Here is a 7,905-nt window from a genome sequence, read left to right as displayed (position 1 = left end):
CTTAGTGAATAAAAACAGATAAAGAAGTACAAGAATAGTGATACCTTGATGAAAGAACATCTTGGTTCTAATCCACATATGTTTTCAGTGTCTTGAATAATGCTGTTGACTGTCCCTGTTTTCACTAGAAGAACCTGCTTGATTAATGTGCAAGCTTAGTGATGAAGAATACTGATGCATAATACATCAAGGAGAAACTGTTCTCTGCTAGGTATCTACAGAGACTGGGCCTCTGGAGTAATGAGTGGATTGACTTCTACAGAAAACCCTGGGGACCCAGGCCTCAAATGGATGCAGATCGTTTTCTAAGTCAAATGGGATAACACTTCCTGGAGAGAATCCAGAATATGTAGATAGTAATATAACTCAAATTTCATGACAAAATATTTAGCATGAGAGACTTACAAATTGTAATTTAGGATAAAAAAATTTTCAACAGTAAAGAAGAAAAATATCAAAGGATTTATCATTTCAAATTTTATAATACAATCATTAATAAAATTCAACATTTTATTAAAATCATTTAATGATATGATTTACTGCTTTATTTTATCAGTGCCTAGTCACTGTGGCACCTCCAAAACAGATAACCACTTATCTAATTGTCTTCACTGTTAAATCATCCCATCATGATGAGCCTTATTTATTAGAAAACATATTGGCTTAATGAATTCAATCATTATGCTTCTCATTTCCCCAAAGTATCTTGATCCCATAATTAGTCCATGGCACACCACCACCACCTCATACTTAGTAATACACCAAGAGAATAAATGGATAATGGATGTCTCCAAATCGACAATTTGAAAATTTTCAGAAATAGTAAAAATCAATCATACTATTTAAAATACATATTTTATTACCTCACTAAATCAGAAAACAGAAACAGGAGAGACATTTTATTAGTCACGTGAAGCAATAGGATAAATACTAGCTAACTAACCACAATTTTGTTGGTTCAAACATAACAGCTGCTCCTTGGAAACCCTATATAGAGCCTGTTAGAACTGAATCCATAGCACTTAACAACAATGTTAAGTCAATAGTATCAAATCTCAAACTTAGGGCTTCTAGTTTAAAGAAAGAGTGAACTGTATAGCTCCCTGAGCTAGTTATTGCTGCTATTACATTGTTGTTAGGTGCCATCGAGTTGGTACCGACTCATAGTAACCTTATGCACAGTAGAACGAAACACCAGTTGATCCTGGGCCAAGCTCACTATCATTGCCACACTTGAGCCCACTGATGCTGACACTTTGCCAATCCATCTCGCTGTGGGTCTTCCTCTTTTTCTCTGACCCTCCACTCTACCAAACATGATATCCTTCTCCAGCAACTGGTCCCTTCTGACAGTATGTCTGAAGTATGAGAGACAAAGTTTGGCCATCCTGGCCTCCAAGGAACACTCTGGCTGCACTTCTTCCAACACAGATCTGTTGGTTCTATGGGCAGCCCATGGCACTTCGAATATTCTCCTCCAACACCATAACTCAAAAGCGTCAATTCTTCAACGGTTTTCCTTATTCACTGTCCAGCTTTCGCATGCATTTGAGGTTATTGAAAATACCATGGCTTGGGTCAGGCACACATTAGTCTTCAAGCTGACATCTTTGTGCATCAACACTTTAAAAAGATCTTGTGTAGCAGATTTGTATAATGCATTAGGGTTTTTGATTTTTTGACTGCTGCTTCTGTGAGTGTTGATAATTGATACAAGAAGAATGAAGTCCTTTACAACTTCAATTTTTTCTCCATTTATAAGAATATTGTTTATTGGTCCAGTAGTGAGGATTTTTGATTTCTTAACATTAACATGCAATCCATACTGTAGGCTGTGCTCTTTGATCTTCAAGAGTAAATATTTTATGTCTTCTTCACTTTCAACAAGCAAGGTTGTATCATCTGCATATCATAGGTTGTTAATGAGTCTTCCTCCAATTCTGATGCCATGTTTTTGTTTTTTTCTAGAACCCAGCTTCTCGGATGATTTGCTCAACATACAGGCTGAATAAGTATGGTGAAAGAATACAACCTTGTCGCACACCTTTCTTAATTTTAAAACATTCAGTGTTCCCATGTACTGTTTGAACAACTGCCTCTTGGTCCAGGTACAGATTCATCATGAGCACAATTAAGTGGTCTGGAATACTCATACTTCGCAATGTCATGACTTCACATAGCTTGTCAAGATCCACACAATTAAAAGCCTTTATGTAGTCAATAAAGCACAGGTAAACATCTTTCTGATATTCTCTGCTTTCAGTCAAGGTCCATTGGACATCAGCAATGATGTCCGTCATTCCACAGCCTCCTCTGAATCCTACTTGAATCTCTGGAAGCTCTCTGTGAATGTATGCTTATAGCTGTTTCTGTATTATTTTTTTGTAAAACTTTACTCGCATGGAATATCAAAGATATTGTCCAATGATTTCTGCATTCCATTGGGTCACCTCTCTTTGAAATGGGCACAGATATGGATCTCTTCCTAGCACATGTTAATTGTCACACTGCCAAAACTGTTAAACATAAGAAATTTAGAAGCGCTATAAACAAAGTGTCCTGGTGTGGCGCTGTGGGCTAATGCGTCTGACTGCAAAGTCGTTTGAACCACAATGTTGCTGGTTCAAGCTCACCAGCTGCTCCTTGGAAACCCTATACAGGGTCGCTATTGGTCAGAATCGACTCGACAGCACTTAACAACAACATATACATTAGGAGTCCAGCTTTGTTGCTGTGGTATAATGTACTGGAATACAAGGTCAATTTGAATTGCAAGGTCAGCAGTTCAAATTCACCAGCTGCTCCTTGAAAACCTGATACAAGATTGCTATGAATCAGGTTTCCAAGGAGTGGCTTTGGAAGGCAGTTAACAACAACAATACAAACATTAGCATGGAGTGCAGAGGCTCTTTGTGTATGATACTGTAATTTACTTGCTAAAGAGACAAAAGAGTTTCCAAGGCTGTAACTCTTCCACAGCTTTCTTCCGTGCTACAGCTGAGCTTCGGTCTCTCTGTGACCTGCAATTCCGCAGGAGTATTGGGTGATAAATAATTACCAAGAAGGCTCAGCTGTACAAGGAAGAGGGCAACCAGCGCTACTGGTAAGGGAAGTACCGAGTAGATACTATCGGGCCCTGATACAGCTGCGGGTTCTGGACCCAAGTCTGCCTTCCTTAATACCTAACCTAGGACCTCAGGGCCCAGCTCTCACACCCGAACAAGAAAACATGCTGCATACGACACAGACAGACTGCTATAACAATCTAGCTGCCTGCCTTCTTAAGATGGAGCCAGTGAACTATGAACGAGTAAAGGAAAACAGAAAATTCTGGAATGACAGTCCAACAATGCCAAGGGCTTGTACCAGGCCAGGGTGGCCTTTTTCCATCTGCAGGACTATGACCAGGCTGAACACTACCTCTGGGCTGCCATCAATAGACAGCCAAAAGATGCCAATGTCCTGCAGTACCTCCAGATGGCTTAGTTGGAACTCAACAGCTACCATCAGAAAGAGAAGCAGCTTTACCTGGGTATGTTTGGGTAACAAAGAAGATGCTTCTCCACTTGAGCTCATACTTCTTTAATATATTTATATAACTTCTTAGAATTGTAGTATTAAGTAGAGAAGAAGATGAAGGTTGTGTTTTTTTGTCAACTATTTCTACCCATTATTAGTTGAGGGCTTCTTCTGTACATGAAAAGTTTTCAGATTGCCCTGCATCTAACATGATCATGCTCTTACATCCAGAAAAACTCAATTGGAGGAGAGCTATGTGTTCACCATGAATGAAATTAATGTTATCTATGGAAAGCTGAATGTTAAGGAGATTGGTGGATCTCCATACAATAACTTCAAAAATCCTTCAGTCTTTAATTTTTCACCACCTTTTCACTCTACCTAATCCAGTCCTAACTTTCCTCCTCTTCCAACTTAAACTCTTTTATTGATAGTTTTTATATATATACTGTCAACTCATCTCCCTTGCTCCCACTTTTATCATTAATTTTTGCTACAACAAACCACAATGAGAACCTATGTAACCCTAAATATATTTCAGGCTGACACCTATGTAACTTAGTATGACAGGAGAAACATATACAACCATGATGACTGTTCTCTCTTTATATTGATAATTATGAGCTTCAAGAGCCTTCAATATATTCCTTAAGCCATACTACATTTCCCAGATGCATTCTGTATCCCACTCTCTTAAAAAGGCATTTCATACTGACACCTTTCTCCATAAGATGCTGAAACAGCCTCGCCAGTACACAGTCTCCACTGTTGATCATGATTCCAAATGCTCAGAGAGATATGTAAAGTTCACTAAGAGAACATTATGTAAATTACCCCATGCCAACCTATTTACATCTATGTTAATGTATTCTCTGGTCTTTTTAGCAGATTTTCCTAATGCAATATGTCATTTGATTTCTTGACTTCTGCTTCCTTGAGTGTTGATAGTTGATCCAAGAAGAATGAAGTCCTTGACAACTTCAATCTTGTCTCTGCTGTTCTAGTTGGGCTAGAACAACTTAAACCATCAGGAGGGGCTAGTCCTTGCAAAATGACAAAATATGTTCAGTAAAAAAGAGGAATGCAACCATCGAATGGATTTATAGAGTGGCTGTCACAATCATCTCAAACATCGTAATTGTGAACATGGCATAAAACCAGGCAATGTTTATTTTATTCTGCATGTGGTTGCTATAAATTGGAGCTTTTTCAAAGATACCTAACAAACAAACAAACAAACAAAAAAAAACAGCAGACCAAAATAGAGTAGATTATGATAGAATTGTATAGGAATGGATTTTAACATAATTACAGGAATGGAGTCAGTATTAGAAAGTATCAGTGTAAATGTGATCAATAAGAGACATGTATTTTGCTCAATTAATTTTTTTTTTTTTCTAATTCCCTCACTAACAGATACATCTATGATTTGTAGCACAAATATTCTAAGGTTACAGGCTGAGCAACAAAAATGATAAAATGAGCATCAGTCAGCACTGTTTAAATTGTAGCATGCTGAAAATGGTAGCAGCAACATTTTGTTACTTCATAAAATCAAATGCTTGTTTCTCAATCCTACTATATACTCATTGTCTGTGGCTTTTTGTATGTACACATTTTGTATGTACTGTTATGTGCCCTCAGTTTGTTCAAACTCATAATTACCCTGAATCTTGTTTCTGAAAGTGACTTGTATGTGAACTGAATACCTTGTGGTTGCCAGTCCCGTATTTATTCTAAACCTTATGTATATTGTTGTTGATGTTGTTACATTTAAGCACTGTCAAGCTGTTTCCAACTAATAGCTATCTTATATAGAGTTTCCAAGGAGTAACTGATTAATTTTAACTGCCAAATTCACAATTTAAACAAGCCTTGCAGTCCAGATCACACCAACTCTATCAACATGTCAACTCTGCACCCCAGGAACTTCATATGTTAATGACTAGGATTATCAGATAAAGAGATACAATAGTACAATTTTTGTTAATATGATGATCATGATATTACTATTAGGTAAAGAGGGGATATGCTGACTTTATTTTCTTTTCGTCTGTCAATTTTGATGCTCTGAGTTTCCAGAAAATACCGATATTTTATGAGAAATTATTGAAAGTGAGTATCAATTATTTACATTTTTATATGAGAATTACCTTTCTTTGATATTTATTTAACACAGTTTAAATTATATATCATTAGCATAAGTTCATCCTGGTAGCTATGAACTCTTTTCATACCTCCTCCACTGGATATCTCAGATTAACACTCTATATCCATTTTATATATCCTTTCTCTAAGGAAATATTTTTTCTCCTGACAAAATAATATTAGAATAGTTGAATTTGTTCTTTCTAAATCAATCAATATTATTTTAATAAATTATGTGATTATTATATTAATATGAATGTATTCATCATACGCTACATTCCACAAAAGATGAGACTATTAATCATATTGACCCATTTCTCTGCATTTGGCAAATGGTAGATGTTCAATAAAACATTTTATATAGATGTATATGAAAACTGAAGAACATATTTAATATTGGTAATTTACCACTTCATACAAATGATGAATTTTAAGTATTTTATAACCTTGCTTATAAAATTTATATGTTATTACTTCATTCCAAGTTTGGAATTAATACATTCATCTTTGTTAATTAATGGAAAGTTGGTGATTAGTTGAAGTTATGTTTTGGGTGAAAATCAGTCAATATACCAATCTTATCCTGTGTTTCCTCACCACTCATCTATCACTTTATCGTACTGTGGTGTCTTGTGAGTTCCTGTGATTCTAGAAGGCATGTTACAGGTATTTTAAATATCAGCAGGGTCACCCATGGTGGACAGGTTTCAGATGAGCTTCCAGACGAAGACAGATTAGGAAGAAAGAGAGATGAACTACTTCCAAATATTTAGCCACTGAAAGACTTATGAATAGCAGAGAAACACTGTCAGATATAGTGCTAGATAATGAACCCCTCAGGAAGACACTCAAAATGCAACTGGGGAAGATCTGCTTCCTCAAAGTAGAGTTGACTGTAATGATATGAATGGAGTAAAGTACCTGAATTTAGAGATCACCTGAAGAACAGATTTGATACATTAAACATTAAAAGCCAAAGACCCGAAAATATGTGGGATCGCATGAAGAACATCATACAGGAAGAAAGCAAAAAGTCATTAAGAAGAGAAGAAAGAAGGAAAAGATGAAAATGGACGTCAGAAGAGTCGCTAAAACTTCCTCTCCCACATAAACATGCTAAAGCAAATGAAAGAAATGAAGAGGTACAAGAGCTGAACAGAAAATTCCAAAGATCAGCTTGAGAAGACAAAGTCAAATATTACAAAAAATGTGCAAAGATCTGGAGTTAGAAAATCAAAAGGGAAGAACACACTCAGCATTTCTCAAGCTGGGGAAAGTAAAGAAAAAATTCAAGTCTAGAATTTCACTATTTATGGATTCTCTGGGAAAATTATTAAATGATGCAGAAAGCATTAAAAGAGGATGGAAGGAATATACAGAGTCACTGTACCAAACAGAACTGGTTGATGTCCAACTGTTTCAAGAGGTAGAATATGATCAAGAGTCAATGATACTAAAGGAAGAAGTCCAAGGTGCATTGAGGCATTGTCAAAGAACAAAGCACCAAGAATGATAGGATACTAATTGAAATCTTTCAAGAAAGTGAGGTGGCACTGGAGGCACCCACTCCTCTATGCCAAAAAATTTGGAAGATATCTATCTGGACAACTGATTGGAAGAAATCAGTATTTATGCCCATTCAAAGAGAGGTGACCCAACGGAATGTGGAAATCATCACACAATCTCTTTGCTATCTCATGCAAGTAAATTTTACTAAAGGTAATAAAGAAATGGCTGCAAGCATACATTGACAGAGAACTTCCAGAAGTTAAACCCAGATTCAGAATAGGACATGGAATGAGGTATATCATTGCTAATGTCCAATCGATCTCTGCTGAAAGAAGAGAATACCAGAAAGATGGTTAATTGTGCTTTATTGACTATGCAAAGGCTTTTGATTCTGTGGATCATGACAAGCTATGGACAGCATGATGAAGTATGGAAGACCCTAGCCATGGTGTTTCAATAGCCTCATATGCATGTGAAATCTGGACAGTGAATAAGAATGATTGTAGAATTGATGCATTTGAATTATGGTGTTCCAGGAGAATATTGAAACTATCATGGACTGCCAAAAAAATAAACAGATGTGTTGGAAAAAGTGCAGCCATAGTGCTCCTTGGAGGCCAGGATGACCAAACTTCATTTCTCATACTTCAGACATATTATCAGGAAGAACCAGTCACTGGAGAAGGATATCATGTTTAGTAAGGTGGAGGGTCAGAGAAAAAGAGGAAG

General features: G+C 36.6%; 1 pseudogene; it reads left to right on the top strand.

Annotated features, from left to right (window-relative positions):
* LOC102825483 overlaps positions 1-3,546 on the top strand; it is an 18,177-nt pseudogene extending 14,631 nt beyond the window's left edge.
* Positions 3,547-7,905: the final 4,359 nt, after the last annotated feature.

Source organism: Chrysochloris asiatica, unplaced genomic scaffold, assembly GCF_000296735.1.
Source record: "Chrysochloris asiatica unplaced genomic scaffold, ChrAsi1.0 scaffold00441, whole genome shotgun sequence".
Classification (NCBI taxonomy): domain Eukaryota; kingdom Metazoa; phylum Chordata; class Mammalia; order Afrosoricida; family Chrysochloridae; genus Chrysochloris; species Chrysochloris asiatica.
The sequence above is the reverse complement of the archived record's forward strand: the minus strand, read 5'-3'. Positions and strand labels throughout refer to the sequence as shown.